General features: G+C 38.5%; 1 protein-coding gene across 2 annotated transcripts in view; it reads left to right on the top strand.

Annotated features, from left to right (window-relative positions):
- Positions 1–18,813, top strand: part of SHROOM3 (shroom family member 3) — a 371,721-nt gene that overhangs the window by 19,741 nt on the left and 333,167 nt on the right. The window lies entirely within an intron of this gene.

Raw genomic sequence — 18,813 nt, 5'->3', positions numbered from 1 at the left:
TATGCACATACATAATGTTTGGTAAATGTCTGTTGAATTTAATTGGATTGGGAAAAAAAGGAAACTCATGTTTCTCTTTAACTTTTCAGCCTTTAAAAATTAACTGAATTTTAGTTAAAGTCTTATACATTTTTAGACACAAATTAATTTTGATATTTCCTATTAAAGCTGTTGGAAATAACTTTTATTCAAGCAGCATGCTGACATGCTGTGCCAAATGGGTCTTAGCATCAGCAAGAACTCTGCTTTCTTCCACAGCTAATGGATTCCCAAGGCTTTGCCTCCTATGCAGGGGACACAGTTTAATTTAAGAAATATTCATCTCATTTTAGTGGGCCCACAGTGTGATTGGAGAGGCATAATGAGAGACTTTCTATCAATTTTTGAAAAAAGCAAAACCTCAAAGGACATGCTGGATCTTAACTAATCCATGGACAGACTCTTCTACATCTCTCCCTTTGATGTAGTTCCAAACAGTGAGCATCTTATCCAAAAGGCTGCAGTGCAGAGTCCTTGTTCTCCAACTTGGTTCATCCCAGGAGTCCATCCATCTCTTGTGCTCTGACATCCCAGGCACTTCTCAATGAAACAAAATGAGGTGAAGATTCTCTACTAAATCTAAGCACTGTTTCTCCCCCTCGTCTAATGACTTTCTCCACAAAGGCTACATTGGTACACTGTGGATCTTGCTTTGTAGAATAGAAGTGATTCTTTTCTGCCTTCAGAGGATGCTTTTCTAACTTGGCAGACCAACGTGCAGAACACTGTCCTGGGCATCTGAGCCTGAATTTGCTCTTACATTTTTTCATTCCTCATTATCTTATTTGTTTTCTTCTTCTCCATTTTGAGCTGTATTTTTTTCTTGGAGATTTATTATATTATTTAAATCTTTTTCTTTCTTTCTTTTTTTTTTTTTTTGAGATAAGGCCTCACTCTGTCACCCAGGCTGGAGTATGGTGGTGTGATCATGGCTTATTACAGCCTTGGCCTCCCTGAGCTCAGGTGATCCTCTCACCTCAGCCTCCCTAGTAGCTGGGACTGAAGGTGCACACCACCACACTCGGCAAATTTTTGCAGAGGTGGGGTTTCACTGTGTCACCCAGGCTGGTTTCAAACTCCTGAGCTCAAGTGATCTGCCCGCCTCAACCTCCCTAAGTGCTGATATAACAGGAGTGATTAGATCACCATGCCTGGTCTAAATCTTTATTTTTGAATGCTCTTTGTGTATTAATTTATATTTGTAATTTCTATGTTATGTGTGTGTTATATATATGTATGTATGAATGTATGTGTGTGTATATATATGTATGTGTGTGTGTGTGTGTATATATATATATACATTTTTAAAATTTTTAGGTGAGGTTTTCCAGCATAGAAAAAAGTGCACATCCCAGACAATATAGGGCTCAGAGTAGAAATAAACAAACTTTATTTCTACCATAGCTTTTACTGGTTATATGACCATGGCAAGTAACAGCCTTCCTGAACCTCAGTTTCCTCATCTTTCCAAGGCATCAGAAGTTGCTACCTCTCACTGAAACACTGAACAGGTCATTCTTTGCCATCATAGAGCTTATATTCCAACAGAAGGGGACTGGCAATAAATATCTTTGTATACAATAATTTCAGGGTGTGGTAATTTTTTTTTTTTTTTTTTTTTTTGAGTTGGAGTCTTGCTCTGTCACCCAGGCTAGAGTGCAGTGGCGCAATCTTAACTCACTGCAACCTCCCAACCTCTGCCTCCCAGGTTCAAGCAATTCTCTGCCTCAGCCTCCCGAATAGCTGGGATTACAGACACTCACCACCACACCCAGCTAATTTTTGTATTTTTAGTAGAGATGGGGTTTTACCATCTTGGCCAGGCTGGTCTTGAACTATCTGCCCACCTGGGCCTCCCAAAGTGCTGGGATTACAGGCGTGAGCCACAGCACCTGGCTTGTGGTAGGTACTATTAAGAAAAAAAACCCAATACAATATGTTCCAGAGTGATAATGTCTGTAAGATAGAGGTCTGGGAAGGAGGCCTTAATATTCCACATGGCAATTAGAGAAGGATTTTCTGAGGAGATGACATTTGAGCCAAGATCTGATAAAAAATAAGAAGCCAGACATGCAAAGAAGTTTGTAAGTTGGGCTGAGACAGGAGAGTCTTAGAAAGTTCTAGAAACAAAAAGAAAGTGTTATTGGAGTCCAGTAAGCAAGAGAGAGAGTGGTATGAGAAATGGAAAGGTAGACCAAGTTCAGATCACATCAGGCCCTGTAGGCTTGGACTGGATTTAAATGTAGGGTGTGAGGGTATATCACACTGAGAGGCTTTCTCTATTTGTGGTGAAATGGACAGACCCATGGCAGGTATTTACACTCTGGGAGGTTTTTAGTACTGGCTCTTAAAGCCACCTTCTTCCTCTCTCTTATGTACATTTCTAAGGCCCTTCCTGGGTCTGCAACAGGACAGGGCCTTCCAAAAGACGACTGTCAACATCATTGTAACTTATGGAACAGTACACAAAGAAACAGTAAATACTCTCTTTGCTGTTGGGAGAGTTTTTTCCCTCTACCCCATAACTGTTGATCTCTTATTTTTCACTCTAAATTGACAAGACTTGCTGGGTTGCCGTTGTCACTGTACTATGAGTAACTTGACTGAGGTCCTGCTCTGTAATAGGCATACTAGCTCATGTAAGCATTACAAAACTCTGGGAAGTCCTATTATTATTTCCATTTTATAGATGGAGAGACTGGAAGCTTGCTGAAGGTCATAAAACTAATAAGGAGCACATCTAAGACCTTTTAAACTTTCAACCTGAAAGATTTCTTTTAAAGTAAAAACTGCATTGTCATTTTGTGATGCCAAAGAACCCTTCCATTTATGTTACCCCATGTCTCGATAAACTGGTAGAAAAAGTAGAATGCAGGAACTGTGTGCAAGCGTCAAGCAACTTGGTGGCATCCGTAAGGCACCCTGCTTGGTGAAAAGGGGGCACATCTAGTTCTATCAACACTGGGAGTTCAACTTCTTCCCAGGTGCTGCTTCCTGCTGCTTTTTACTTCTGCCAGGCTCTGACCACTCTGATTGCTTAGGCAGGGTTTATCCCATCACATGGAGAGGCCATGACAAAACTTCAACCTCTCAAGGCCTGGTACCTAAGGAGAAACACTAGATGAGCATTAAACAGTTGAAAGCTAACAGGGGCTGAAACCAGCTAAAAGAGGAAATCAGACATGAGTTGCAAACCAATAGAACAATGATCCGCTGGGGCACATTATGTTCATGCCTCCCGACATGCTGATGAGACCCAGTTAATGAACTGGGCACCACAAAGGATGGTGTTTTATGAAGGAGTGCTCCTTACACCATATTTTATCTTATTTTGTTTTCCCTTTCTAGCCCTTGTTTAGTTAGCAATGCAGTGCGTCTGCTCTGCTCGTCCAGCTTCATCTACTGCTGAGTTGGCTGTGTCCATGCTCCATCTGTCTGCTCTGGTTCCATCACAGTCACTAGCATTCACTTTCCCTGCAAGGTCTACTTTCTGGCTTTCCTAATAGTACACTCTCTTGGCATGATCTTGGGAATTACACACACAGTTGTTACCCTCAAAGCCGTTGCTACCTGTTAGGGTCTTGGCTCAATTGGCCTCATCTCTCACCCATTCTTGGTTCCTGGAAACCTGGTACAGACAGATCCTAGCATTCCAAAGATCTCAAAATTTAAAAATCATTGACGTGAATTTGGAGTCAAACCCTAAGCAATTTAAGTGGAAATAAGCATTCTTTAGGTTAGTCAAAGTGCCTAGCACTTTGTATATTAAAGCATGTCCTGGGCCACACATTTGCTCAGGAAGGTAAGAAGAAAAATTAGACTCTAAAACCATTGCCTTTCCCTTTTTTTTTGAAAAGTTAAAATTTTTAAGGAAAGAAGTCATATAGGTACAATTTAAGCTTTTATCATCTTGCGTGTGTCCTCTGAGAGGTTCACATTTTTTAGGCCTTGTCTCATAGAAACTGGGAAATGAGCTGCTGGAATTCAGACCCAGGATCTGGCTGCATTCCAGAAATAAATACACATGTTGGTTGTTGAGATAGATAATTAAAGGAATAGGCGAGTGAGTAAACTTTTGAGAATGAGAAGCCAGAAAATAGCAGAGTCTTTTTTCTCATGGCTTGCTTTTGCTTTTGTTTGTTTTTTATATTTTTATTTCTGAGTATCAGCTATTGAGTAGCAGGGCAAAAACAAGGCAGCCATTGACCTAAGTGTAAGACAGCAGGAGGAAGGTTAAGAGAACGAATGTTATTCTTTAGGACTGCATTCATAGTTGCATGGTGGTGCTCTTGGCTCAAAGTCTACAATTAAATAAGTTGTTGGCACTCTCTTGAAAGCATTACTATCAAAGGTCAATAAATTTGACCTTTAAAAAGGACAGTAGATGTAGACCCCTTCCAGTGGGCCAACACCTATTGCAAATTTCTGAACTCAGGCACTGCAACATACTACTGTCACCTTGCTTCTTTAACAGAAAGGGCAAAATAAACAGGAGAACTTCGTGGTGGAAAGAAGAAAAAAAATCTTTATTTATAGATTGTACATATAATGTTATTTATAGAACATTATATGTACTCAGTCTCTGCTGTGGGTCAGGTACTATGTTAGGTTTTTTAATGTATTATTTTGTAGAATGGGATTCGTTTCTATATGTGAGGAAAGAGGTTTTTCACAAAAGATGGTGCCAAAATTCAAAGCTAACTCATTTCATTCATTAATTATCATATTTAGTCAACACATCATTTATTGAGTGCCTAAAATCTGACAGCACTCGAAAACAACAGAAGATGAGGTCCCTGTACCCCAAAGGGGCATGTTCTACTTTTTTCTTTTTGTACCACTGCAACTAACCTGTCAACATTTCCTCACCTTCACGTCTGTGCACATTGGCTGGACTTCCAGATGTTGGCTTCTGCAATTCTTTGCTTGAGGTCCTTTGCCACAGTAATGACACCAAGAGCAGCCCTTCACGACCAACTGGAGTTGGTACGTAAGCAGGCCAGTTCTTTCATCTCTTGGATGAGATGACTCTAAGGTTTATGTTTTCCAGTAGTACCTAGAGTTTCTTTAGAATTCAACTCAGATTGCCCACAGGTGTAGCTGGCTTGATCAAACATCTATGTCAGCTGCCTTCCCTTTTCAACCTCATGTTCCCACTTCCCTGTCAGCTTTCTTTACCTTCCAGGTAACTACTTGCATTTGAAGTCTTGTCTCAGGGTCTGCTTCTGAGGAGATTCAAACTAAGACAACCACCATTTAGAGAATGCTTACCAAGGGAAAGCCAGACCCTACAGCCTAATGTAGATTTATCTGTTTCCAAAGTCTGTGATCTTTGGACCATTCCACTGTACTATGGAATTCAAGCAGAAGGAATCCACAGAATCCTAGACTTAGTCTTTTCTTGGGTGCTAAGAAAGGCGGAAATCTGGCCAGGCGCGGTGGCTCACACCTATAATCCCAGCACTTTGGGAGGTCGAGGCGGGTGGATCACGAGGTCAAGAGATCGAGACCATCCTGGTCAACATGGTGAAACCCCGTCTCTACTAAAAATATGAAAAATTAGCTGGGTATGGTGGCACGTGCCTGTAATCCCAGCTACTCAGGAGGCCGAGGCAGGAGAATTGCCTGAACCCAGGAGATGGAGGTTGCGGTGAGCCGAGATCTCGCCATTGCACTCCAGCCTGGGTAACAAGAGCAAAACTCAGTCTCAAAAAAAAAAAAAGAAAGAAAGGTGGAAATCCTTCCCCAGACAGGATATTTTTCGGTTCTCTTTCGTCCTTCACGCTCTCATGGAATGGGTGTGTCTTCTTCTTCTTCCACGGAATTGACTGAAAAGTCTCATTCTGCTTTTATTATCACTTCATTTCTCTCAATGAATTAAGCATCTCTGAATAAAATCAAGATTTTCTCCCTCCCCTCTGAAAGTAGGATCCACTCTCTTGTTCTATAGGTTCTCTTTTGTTCTATAGGTTAATGGTTAATGAAAATATGACCCTCTGAACAGAATAGATAGAGAAAATTATTCATTTGGGGCTCTATGAGGAGAGAAATTCTTTTATAGACTTTTATTTATATTGCTTCTTTTCTTACTCAATTCATACTACAACATAGACTAAAAGAAAAGTGGATACATCCTGTTTTATTAAGTCCAGAATATTTGACAGTATAATGTGGTAGTGGTGTGAAGTTTTGCACCTAAGCAAATAGGTGCAAATAGAACATGACATAGTTTCCAACCCACCCCATCCATGAAATAACAGAATAACTTTTTAACACTAACATGCGTTTCCTTGAATAACTTGTACCACTGCCAAATTCCACACAAGAAGCCTCTTTTCTTCAGGAGCTGTTTCCCCACAATGTGAATATTCTTTGACTCACTATGTTGTCCATTTCCAATTTCCTTGTTTTTTGCTTGAGTTCACTGAAGACTGACAAACAGTAGCTTCATGTGACAGCCATTAGTCTGCTTTAAACCTCAATTTGATCTTGAATGGATAGAATAATGAATAGATTTTGTGTCATATAATTCATGTTGTCAGTTATATGAAACTGTTCAAGAGAAACTAAATATGCTTCCAGTCCTCTTTTTTCTAAATTCATATTTGAATATAATAATGTAGAAGGCATTGTTCCTTTTTTTAGTTAAAGCATTTTTGTAGCAGTCTGAACTGTCAATAATAGAGAAATAAATATATGCTCTATTAAAAAATAGAAGGTGAGGAAGATAAGTGTTTGACTCTTTGTATTAATGAGAATTAACCAGTGGTTTTAAAAATGGAGCTTGTATGTGTGTGTGAGCACAGGGAGGGGTATTTCATCATAATGAGGGAGGTCTTGGCAAGTTAGTGTTGGTTTTAACTCCATTGATTGCTGAACACATTCATGCCTGCTCTAGCTCCAGGGAGGCTGTGGAACAGGAAATAAGGGATTCAAAAAGCAGCAGAGAAGAAAATCATCTCCCTTTCTCTCCAGCTCTCAAACCAAGGAAAATATGCTTTCTTTTTGGTGAAAATTCCTTGTTTTGTCCTATTTATGCTGTCATTTCAGAGAGATTAAAAGTACACCTTTTCATACATTTGTAAGTGGGAATGTAAAATTGTCCAAAGTGCAGCCACTTTGGAGAAACAGATGGCAGTTTCTTAAAATGTTAAACATAGAGTTACCGTATCACCCAACAGTTCTCCTAAGTATATACCCAGGAGAAATAAAAACATATATCTGTACAAAGACTCACACTCAAATGTTCATAACCTCATTATTCACAATAGCCATAAATAGAAAAAATCAAAATGCCCATCAACTGGATAAACGAAATGTGCTGTAGCCATATAAAGGAATACTATTTAGCAATAAAAAGGATCTGAGTTACAATATGTATGAACTTCAAAAACATTATGCTCAGTGAAAGACACCAGACACAAAGGAACACATATTATATAACTCCACATATATGAGATATCCAGAAAAGACAATTCTAAAGGGACAGAAAGTAGATAAAAGATTACCTAAGGCTATGGACAGGAATAAAGAGTGACTATAAATGGGTACGAGGTTTCTTTTTGAGATAATGGAAATGTTCTGAAACTAGGTATTCTGAAAGTAGATGGTTTCCAACTCTGTAAAAACCAATGAATCATAAAGAAAAACACTACTTCTATTCTGGTAACATAAATTAGAAAGAAAAAAAAGACAATAATTACAATAAACCACAAAGTAAATTATTACTCACCATATTAATCATTCAGTATTGATTTTTTTTTTTTTTTTTTGAGAGAGAGAGAGTTTCACTCTTTCACCCAGGCTGGAGTGAAGTGACATGATCTTGGCTCACTGTAACCTCCTCCCCTGGGATTCAAGGGATTACCCTGCCTCAGCCTCCTGAGTAGCTGGGATTACAGGCACCTGTCACCACGCCCAGCTGATTTTTGTATTTTCAGTAAAGACAGGGCTTCACCATGTTGGCCAGACTGGTCTCGAACTCCTGACCTCAGGTAATCCACCTGCCTCAGCCTCCCAAAGTGCTACAACTACAGACAGGAGCCACTGCACCCAGCCAGTATTTATTTAATGAATTGAAATTTAATGTAGTAGAGGAAGTGACCAAAATGAAGCTCCAAAAAAGTCACAGTCTTAATTATTCAAAGAATTATAAAGATGTGATTTATACCATTCAGTAGATAAACTGCAAAAAAACTTGTGCAGAATCAAAGAAAGCAGGCACAACATAGTATATTCTTAATTTTTTCATTTATATGAAATTTTAAAACTAGTCATTGGTGAAAGAAATCGGAAAAATCCTTGCTTTTGTGGTTGGAGACTGACTAGGGCACAAGACATCTTTCTGGGATGATAAAAATATTCTCTATCTTAATGGTGATATGTGCTAAGTGGATATATGCATTTGTCAATAACTCATTGAACTGTTTAAGATCTGTACATTTTACTGCATATAAATTATACCTTAAATAAAATCTGATACTTTAAATAAAGTGAGAGGCAGGAAGAAATTGGCCATTGGAAACACAAAACAAAATTGAAAGTTTAGAAATGGACCTATTAGGTATATAATTTAGCATAGGACGAAAGAAGAATTTTTTAAGGTTTTTTTTTTTTTTTTTTTTTTTTTTTTTTTTAGCAACAGTATCTCCCTCTGTTGCCCAGGCTGGAGTGCAGTGGTTATTCCCAGGCACAATCACAGTGCACTGCAGGCTTGAACTCTTGGACTCAAGCCATCCTCCTGCCTCAGCCTCCAAGAAGCTGGGTCTACAGGCATGCGCTACCACACCTAGCAGAAATTTTAAATCAGTAGGGGCAAAAAGGGATTTTTAAATAATAATCTTGGGACCAGGAAAGATTAAAGCTGGAGCCACTTCATTCCTAACACCAAAATTAGACCTGATGAATAAAAGATTTAGATAGAAAAAGCGAAAGAAGTTTACTGAATATATTTTTGTATTGTTTGGATACTTTTATAGCAAATACAGTTTAAATTTTTTTGTGGTAAAATATATGTGACATAAAATTGACCATTTTAGCCATTTTTAAGTATACAGTTCAGTGGCATCAAGTACATTCACATTGTGTGCACTTATCACCGCCATCCACCTCCAGGACTTTTTCATCTTCCCAAATTGAAACTCTGTACCCATTAAAAACCAATTCTCCATTCCTTCAAGCCCCTAGCCCTTAGCCCCTGGCAACTGCCATGCTACTTTCTGTCTTCATAAATTTGATTACTCAAGGTACTTCATATGAGTAGAATCATACGACATTTGGCATTTTGAGACTGGCCTGTTTTACTTAGCATAGTGTTTTCAAAATTCATTAATATTGTAGCATGTGTCAGAATTTCATTTTTTTAAGGGTCAATAATATTCCATTGTATGTATATACTAGATATTGTTTATTCACTTATCCATTGATGGATATGTAGGTTATTTCTGCCTTTTAGCTATTGTGAATACTGAGGCTATGTACATTTGAGTTTAAGTCTTTGTAGAGATATATGTTTTTGAGTTTTGCTCTTGTCATCCAGGCTGGAGTGCAATAGAGCAATCTTGGCTGACTGCAACTTCTGCCTCCCGGATTCAAGCAATTCTCCTGCCTCACCCTCCCAAGTAGCTGAGATTACAGGCGCCCACCACCATGCCCAGTTAATTTTTGTATTTTTAGTAGAGACAGGGTTTCACCATGTTGGCCAGGCTGGTCTTGAACTCCTGACCTTAGGTAATACACCTGCCTTGTCCTCCCAAAGTGCTGGGATTACAGGTGTGAGCCACCACACCTCGCCCCCTTCTCTCAATTCTATGGGGTCTATACCTAGAAGTGATATTGTTGAATCACATGGTAATTCTAAGTTTAATTTTATAGAGACCTTCCATGCTGTTTTCCATGGTGGCTGCACCATTTTACACTCCTACCAGCAATGCATAAGGGTTCTAATTTATACACATCCTTGCAAAAACTTGACAGTTTCTATCTTAATTTTTCTCTAATTATTTTTATTATTTTTTTTAAGAGACATGGTCTTGCTCTTTTGCCCAGGCTGGAGTGGTGTCACATGGTCATGGCTCACTGTAGTCTTGACCTCCTGGGCTCAAGTGATCCTCCTGCCTCAGCCTCTAGAATAGCTAGGACTACAGATGCATGCTACAATGCTTGACTATTTTTTTATCATTTTTTATAGAAACAGGGTCTCACTATGTTGCCCAGGCTGGTTTCAAACTCCTGGCCTTAAGCAATTCTCCCAAAGTGCTGGGTTGAGAGGTATGAGTCACTGTGCCCAGCCAATAATAGCATTCTTCATAGGTATGACCTGGTATCTCATTTTGTGATTTTGATTTGCATTTCTCTAATAATTAGTGGTGCTGAGTATCTTTTCTTGTGCTTATTGGCCACCTATGGGTCTTCTTTGGTGAAATGTCTGTTCTGGCCCTTTGTTCATTTTTAAAATTGGAATATTTGTTTTTTAATGCTGAGTTGTAGGTTTTTATGTATCCTTGATATTAACCCCCATCAGATGTATGATTTGCAAATATTTTCTCCCATTCTATAGGTTGCCTTTTTACGCTATTGACAGTGTCTTTTGATGCATGGAAGTTTTAAATTTTGATAAGGCACACTATTTTTTCTTTTGTTGTCTGTGCTTTTCATGTAAGATTCAAGAAATCATTACCAAGTCCAGTGTCATGAAACTTGCCACTATTTTTTTCTAAGAGTTTTCTAGTTTTAGCTTTTACATTTAGGACTTTGGTCTAGTCTTAATTTTTATGTTTGTATATGTGTGTGTGTATGTTTTGAGATGGAGTTTTGCTCTTGTGGCTCAGGCTGGCGTGCAGTGGTGCCATCTCTACTCACTGCAACCTCCGCTTCCTGGGTTCAAGTGTTTCTCCTGCCTCAGCCTCCCAAGTAGCTGGGATTATAGGCATCACCACCACACCTGGCTAACTTTTGTATTTTTAGTAGAGACAGGGTTTCGCTATATTGGCCAGGCTGGTCTCAAACTCCTGACCTCAGATGATCCACCCACCTCAGCCTCCCAAAGTCCTAGGATTATAGGTGTGAGCCACTGCATCCAGCCTAGTTTTTGTATATGGTGTAAGGTAAGGGTCCAACTTTACTATTTGATGTATGGATATCCAGTTTATTCAGCACATGTTTCCTACTGAATGATCTTGGCACTCTTGTAGAACATTATTTGGCCATTTATAGCCAGAGTTGATTTCTGGACTCTATTCTGTTGTACTTGTCTAAATGTCTGTCTGTGTGCCATTATAACACTGTTTTGGTTACTGTAGCTTTGTAGTAAGTAACTTTTGAAACAAGAAAGTGTGAAATCTACACATTGGTCTTTTTAAAGATTTTTTTTCTTACTATTTTGGGTCCTTTGAGATTCCACATGAGTTTTAGGATGGATTTTTAATTTCTGCTAAAAATGTCATTGAGATTTTGATGGAGATTACATTGAATCTGTAGATTGCTTTGGCCACTATTGACATCTTAACAACATTATCTTCTAATCTATGAATGCAGGGTGTCTTTGAATTTGTGTCTACTTTCTTTCAGCAATATTTTACAGCTTTCATGCCTTTTATCTCCTTGGTTAAGTTTATTTCTAAGCATTTTATTCTTTTTGATGCTATTGTACATGGAATTGTTTTTTTTTTTTAATTTCTTTTTTGGATTGTTTATTGTTAGTGTATAGAATTGCTAACTTTTGTGTGTTGATTTTCCATATTGCACCATTGCTAAATTTGTTTAATAATTCTAACACCTTTTTTTTGGTGGAATCTTTGGAGGTTTCTACATATAAAATAATGTCATCTGTGAACAGCAACAATTTTACTTCTTCCTTTCCAGTTTGGATGACTTTTATTTCTTTTTCTTGTCAATTGCTCTGACTAGAACTTTCAATTCTATGTTGAATACAAGTGGTCAAAGTGGATATCCTTTTCTTATTTCTCTTTCGGAGGAAAAGCTTTTAGTCTTTAGCCACTGAGCCTGATAAAAGGTCTGAATTTTTTATATATGATCTTTATTACATCACACTTTTTAAAAAAGATATAAAGTATCAAAAGATAGATGCATATTTATATATTTATAGATAAATATAAGTAAACATTTATCTCATTTGGGAATCAAAAATTATAAGGAAAAGAAAAGGATGATAGATTTGACTCTGTACAAAATTAAAAATATCTAGATAGCAAAAGCTCCATTAACTAAAATGATATAATAAATAGGGATAAGATCCTTAATACTGTATAAAAGAACTCTTACATATACATAAATGAAAATCCACGCACGAAAGCTACATTGGCAAAGAACATGAACATGAAATTCACGAAAAATAACAGAGAGTCAAGGAATATCCAGGAAAAGAGTTTATCTTCTCTGGTAATTAAAAAAATAAAAATTGAAATTAGAATTTTTTTAACCTATAAGACTGACAAAGATGAGGAAGAGTGATAATATGTACTCAATGTAGTAATTTCATATATTTTCAGTAGGAATGAAAATTGGTTCAGTCTTTTTTGGAGGGTACCATTTTAACTCTCGAAAATGTGCAAACCCAGCAATTACAGTCGCCCCTCAGTATCAGTGAGGAATTCAGTACCCCACAGGTACCAAAACCCATGGATGCTTAAATCTCTATTTTATATAAGAGTATATAAAATAGTATAGTATTTGCATGTAATCTACACATATTCTTTTGTATACTTTAAATAATCTCTAGATTACTCATGATACTTATACAATGCACACACATCACTTCATTTGCATGGATTCAACATAGTACTTGCACACATAATACACACAGCAAATTCAAGTTTTGCTTTTTGGAGATTTGTGGAATTTTTTTCTGAATATTTTTGATTTGAGGTTGGTTGTATCCATGGATGCAGAACTGATGGATATAAAGAACATACTGTGTATATCTCTGGGTTTATTCTAAGGAAATAATTGTGCAAGAGATATGTACAAGGATGTTTAGGATACATCTAAAAGAGCAAAAAATTTGAAAAATCTATCAACTATGGGGCCACTGAAAATGATGATGCAGATGATTGATTTATATCAATTTATATATACATGTGATGTGGTTTGGATCTGTGTCCCCATCAAATTTCATGTCAAATTGTATTCTCCACTGTTGGAGGTGGAGGGAGGTGGTTGGATCACAGGAATGGATTTCTCATAAATGGTTTAGCACCATCCCCTTAGTGCAATTCTCATGGTAGTGAGTGAGCTCTCGTGAGATCTGGGTGTTTCAAAGTATGCAGCACCTCCTCCCTCACTCTCTCCTTCTCTTGCTCCTTCTATCTGAGATGCCTCTTTCCCCCTTTGCCTTCCACCATGATTAGAAGCTTGATGAGGCCTAGGGAGAAGCAGAAGCTGCTACGCTTCCTGTATACCCTGCAACAGAATCTAGAGTGAATTAAACCCCTTTTCTTTATAAGTTCTTTTTTTTTTTGAGATGGAGTCTTGCTCTGTCGCCAGGTTGGAGTGCAGTGGTGAGATCTTGGCCCACTGCAACCTCTGCCTCTTGGTTTAAAGCAATTCTCATGCCTCAGCCTCCTGAGCAGCTGGGATTACAGGCATGTGCCACCACACCCAGGTAATTTTTGTATTTTTAGTAGAGACAGAGTTTCACCATGTTGGCCAGGATGGTCTCCATCTCCTGATCTTGTGATCTACCTGCCTCAGCCTCCCAAAGTGCTGGGATTACAGATGTGAGCCCCAGCGCCGAGCTTTTCTTTATTAGCTACTCCGTCTCTGCATTTCTTTATAGCTGTGCAAGAATGGATTACTGCAACGTGAAAAGATATTATATATTCATATATTTTGAGTAAGAGAAGTAGGTTGTCAAGTAACATGCCTATACAATCCCAGTTTTATTTACTTACATGTTTAAATATTTATTTTTGACAAAATTTGGGAGAATATGTATATGAAAGTATTAAAACTGATTGTGTCCCAGTAGTGGGATTTTAAGTGATTTATATTTTCCTCTTTTGTATCTTTTTCTGGAGTCTCTACAATGAACACGTAATCTTGTTAGAGTAATATTATGGTTAATTAAACAATAATATTACTTTGTCAGCAGTGTTAAGTACATTGTTGTGCAACCATCACCACTATCCATTTCCAGAACTTTTTCGTCTTCCCATACTGAAACTCTGTGCTCATTAAACAGTAATTCTCCTTTGCCCCTTCTCTAGTGATAATTGTTTTAAATCAAGAAAATTCTACATTTAATAACTTTATCCTTTTTCCTCTTTCCAACTATACATATACTTTTAAGAAAAGAACAGTTTTATTGATACATAAATCAAATGCCATACAATTATCCCATCACACATGCAGTTTGGAAGTTCTGTGACCCTCTTTGTAGTTTGTTTGATGGAAGCATTTTTACCAGGCAGAAAGTACAATGTTGGAAGTGAATGTTATTGAATTTATTGGAGACAAATTATAGAGGAATAATGATACATGAATTTTAGCTACCATAAGCCTATATCCTGTATTTGGACAGGAGTTCTGTGTACCTTCAAAAACTGTTCAAAACTGATTTTAGGTCCAGCTCCCTGTGAAAGCTGAGTTAAGCTAAAGAGCAGGAATCTATTAATAGGTCAACAGCAGCAGGGGGCGGGGATTGGAAAGGGCTTGGAGCAGCTGCAGTTCATTTGGGAGTTTAAAATTGGCTTTTCTTTTATTCTCTTATTCCTGCTACCTCCATAGAATCCAGGAAGAATAGGGATGTTTTCTCCTACACATTTGGTTATAACAGGCCAAAATCTCTTTGAACATAACCAGTAAAGGAAAGAAGCCTCCATGGCCATCAAACTGGGCAAAACGGTAACATAATCTCTGATTTGTAGTTTGAATCCTATAAATTATAATTGTGTAGAACTGTACAGTGAGAATGCTTTGGGAGTTTTTAACACTAGGTTTTTCAAAGACTACATTCCTCATTAGACCTTCCCCATTAAGGCATGCTTGAATGATGCTACACAGCCGAATAGTTGGGATTTTTTCCCCCTCTTGTCATAGTCTGAAGACAAAGGATTCTTCCGCTTGCCAAAGTTCCAGGGAGCCTAGGTTGAGCCGCTGTGACAGCACTTCAGCAGGGAGCTTTTTATTTAGTCTTCGATTTGCCGTCAGGCCTCATTCACTAAACAGGATCAAGTTGGAGCAGTACGTGGAGGAAAAAAAAAATCAACAGAGGAAAATCTCACACAGCCAGATATGGCGCCATGGGTCACTTTTTCCTTTCACTAATGCTGAGTCATGATGCAATCTAGGCTAAGACACAGAAAACTGTAAATTTCTGGTCCTAACTGCACTGTCGTCCCTCAGGATTCTCAATGCCTTTGCTAAAAGTGATGTTACAACAGTTAGAAAAATGCTAGCATTAGTATTGCAGCCTACTTGACTTCTCTGAGAAGTGGCGAGAGTGGTGCAAAAGAGCTGGAGCCCTGAAGTTGATACCAAAATACCTCCCAATGGCCTTACGATCTTGCTACTTCTGTTTTTCCGAGCCTCAGTTTCCTTGTCTACAAAGTATGGGTAACGTGCTGCTGCTGCTGCTGCTGCTGCTGCTGCTGCTGCTGCTGCTGCTGCTGCTGCTGCTGCTGCTGCTTATTTACAAGGTTCTTGTGAGGATCAAATAGGGTTAATGCATATGAAAATGTTTGTCAGCCGGGCGCGGTGGCTCATGCCTATAATCCCAGCACTTTGGGAGGCCGAGGCGGGTGGATCACTAGGTCAAGAGATCGAGACCATCCTGGTGAACATGGTGAAACCCTGTCTCTACTAAAAATACAAAATTTAGCTGGGCATGGTGGCGGGCGCCTGTAATCCCAGCTACTCGGGAGGCTGAGGCAGGAGAATTGCTTGAACCCAGGAGGCGGAGGTTGCAGTGAGCCGAGATAGTGCCATTGCACTGCAGCATGGGTAATAAGAGCGAAACTCCGTCTCAAAAAAAAAAAGAAAGAAAAGAAAAGAAAATGTCTGTTGCATTATCCAGACCTGATTCTTATTCATTATCATCAGAATTTTTATATTTGAATTTAGAAATTGTATATATGTGATTGCTTTTGGATTATGAGTGTATGGACTTCATTACTCAAAGGGATTACTTTTTAATATTGTTTGCCCAAGGAAAAGTGTTGAGGGCGATATAAATTTAAAAGTGACTTTAACTTAGGCATTAGATATAAAATGCTCTCCTCATTTGCCTTCAATTCAGTAAAAACAACGTATTTGTGATTGGCTACATCTACAGGCATCCTTGCCTCTTATGTATAATCTGTCATAGCATAGTGATTAAGAGCACAACCTGTAGAGCCAGATGCACAAACACAACAAAATAGATGACAAAGTCACTGCCACTGTTGCAACCTTTATGTAACTTACTACCTAAGGTTTTTAAGTCCATGTTACATCTTTACACCATCGGTTATTTATTATTATTAGAGTGGCATAACAAAATGTCACTGACTGGGTAGCTTAAACAACAGAATATTTTTTTCACAGTTCTGGAGGCTGGAATTCCAAGATCAAAGTAAGGTGTAAGCAGGTTTGGTTTCTCCTGAGGACTTTGTCCTGAGTTTGCAGATGGCTACCTACTCACTGTATCCTAGCAGGTCTTTCCTCTTGGCTCACACATTTCTGGTATCTCTCTGTATATCCAAATTTCCTTTTATAAGAGGAGAAGAGGCCAGAAGTGGTAGCTCATACCTGTAATTCCAGCACTTTGGGAGGCTAAGGCTGGTGGATAATTTAAGCCCAGGAATCAAGACTGGCCTGGGTAACATACTGAAAACCCATCTCTAAAAAAAAAAAAATATATATGTATATATGTATATATATATATATATATATATATATATATATATATATATATATATATATACACATACACACACAAAAACACAAAACTTAGCTGGTCATGGTAGTATGTACCTGTAGTCCCAGCTACTTGGGAGACTGAGGCAGGAGAATCACCTGACCTTGGGAAGTCAAGGCAGCAGTAAGTCATAATTGCACCACCACTGAACTCCAGCCTGAGTGTTGGAGTGAGACCCTGTTTCAAAAAGAAAAAAAAAGAGGAGAAGAAAAAGCAATTAGATTGCATTAGGGCACATCTTAATGGCTTCATTTTAACATAGTCACCTCTTTAAAGGCCCTATCTCCAAAAAGTCACATTTGAGGTACTGGGATTTAGGGCTTCAACATATGAATTTTTGGAGAACACAATTCAACCCCTAACATAATTATCTCTACTCCACAGATAATGCAAAATTAGCCAAGGGACCAGGATTGACTCTAGTATCATACAAAAGAGTCAAAGGCAATTTTGAGTCTAGTAGTAAAATTTATTTGAATATCTCATGTGTGGTACTCACACAATTATATGAAAGACCTCTGACTCTTATGGAGAAACTCAGACTTTCATGGAAAAATCATAGACATTGGCAATAATTTTTGGCTTAGTCCATAAAGAGTTTGGAAATTAGGATTTGGGGTTGTGTTAGAAAATGAAAACAGAATTCACACTAGTTATTTCAGCAGAGGAAATTTAATACATAGAATAAGTATAAATATATTCACTACTACCTGCTTACCAAGTGCAATTTTGCATGATATTCTAAATGAAGTAGGCACATAATTGTTTGTGGCATGTCAAGATGATCAAGAATGCAACAGTGCAGGAATTGACATAGTTCTGAGACAAAAGCTTGAAGGTGTGCTTTTGTCTCTAATAGGTGAAAGCAAAAGGCTCATGGTAATTCTTGAGAATTGTCTGAAAGGGAAAAAATTTTAAGATCAATAGCTAAGTAGTACATGCCAGATACTTGTATTGATTTGCTCAAGTTATCACATCTGGAACAACAGTTGCAACTGGCATTGCTTGATTAAGTTTACAAAAATCCATACTCATTATCCAAGATGAATAAATACGCACTGGCCAAATTAAATGGGAATGTTAGGAATCATACCTGCATCTTTTAAGTCTTTGGTGGTGGCATTGATCTTGACAATTATTCCAAGGATGTTATGTTGCTTTTAGTTTACCATTAGGTTAGGACAAAAGGAGTTCCAAGGGCTTCCATTTGGCCCTCCTACAGTATTAGCTCTTTCTCTACATCCCAGTGTAGGAATTAGACCATTTTTAAAGTATGTTGGCCAGGCACAGTGGCTCACACCTGTAATCTCAGCACTTTGGGTGGCCAAGCCTGGTAGATCACTTGAGGTCAGGAGTTCAAGAACAGCTTGGCCAACATGGTGAAACCTGTCTCTACTAAAAGTACAAAAAATTAGCCAGGCATAGTGGCACACACCTGTAGTCCCAGCTACTCGAGAGCCTGAGGTAGGAGAACTGCTTGAACTTGGAAGGTGGACGTTGCAGTGAGTTGGGATCATGCCTTGTACTCCAGCCTGGGTGACAGTGAGACTCAGTCTCAAAAAAAAAAAAAACAAAAAAGCAAAGCATGTCTACATATAGGATACTTTAGAACTACAGAAATAGGCCAGGTGCAGTGATTCACATCTGTAATCCCAGTACTTTGGGAGGCCAAGGTGGGCAGATCACGAGGTCAGGAGTTCGAGACCAGCCTGGCCAATATAGTGACACCCCATCTCTACTAAACATAAAAAAATTAGCCTGGCATGGTGGCATGTGCCTGTAGTCCCAGCTACTTGGGAGACTGAGGCAGAAGAATCGCTTGAACCCAGGAGGTGGAGGTTGCAGTGAGCTGAGATTGA

The sequence above is a fragment of the Callithrix jacchus genome, chromosome 3 (genome assembly GCF_049354715.1).
Source record: "Callithrix jacchus isolate 240 chromosome 3, calJac240_pri, whole genome shotgun sequence".
In the NCBI taxonomy this organism is placed as follows: Eukaryota; Metazoa; Chordata; class Mammalia; order Primates; family Cebidae; genus Callithrix; species Callithrix jacchus.
This window is presented reverse-complemented; position numbering and strand designations above follow the sequence as displayed.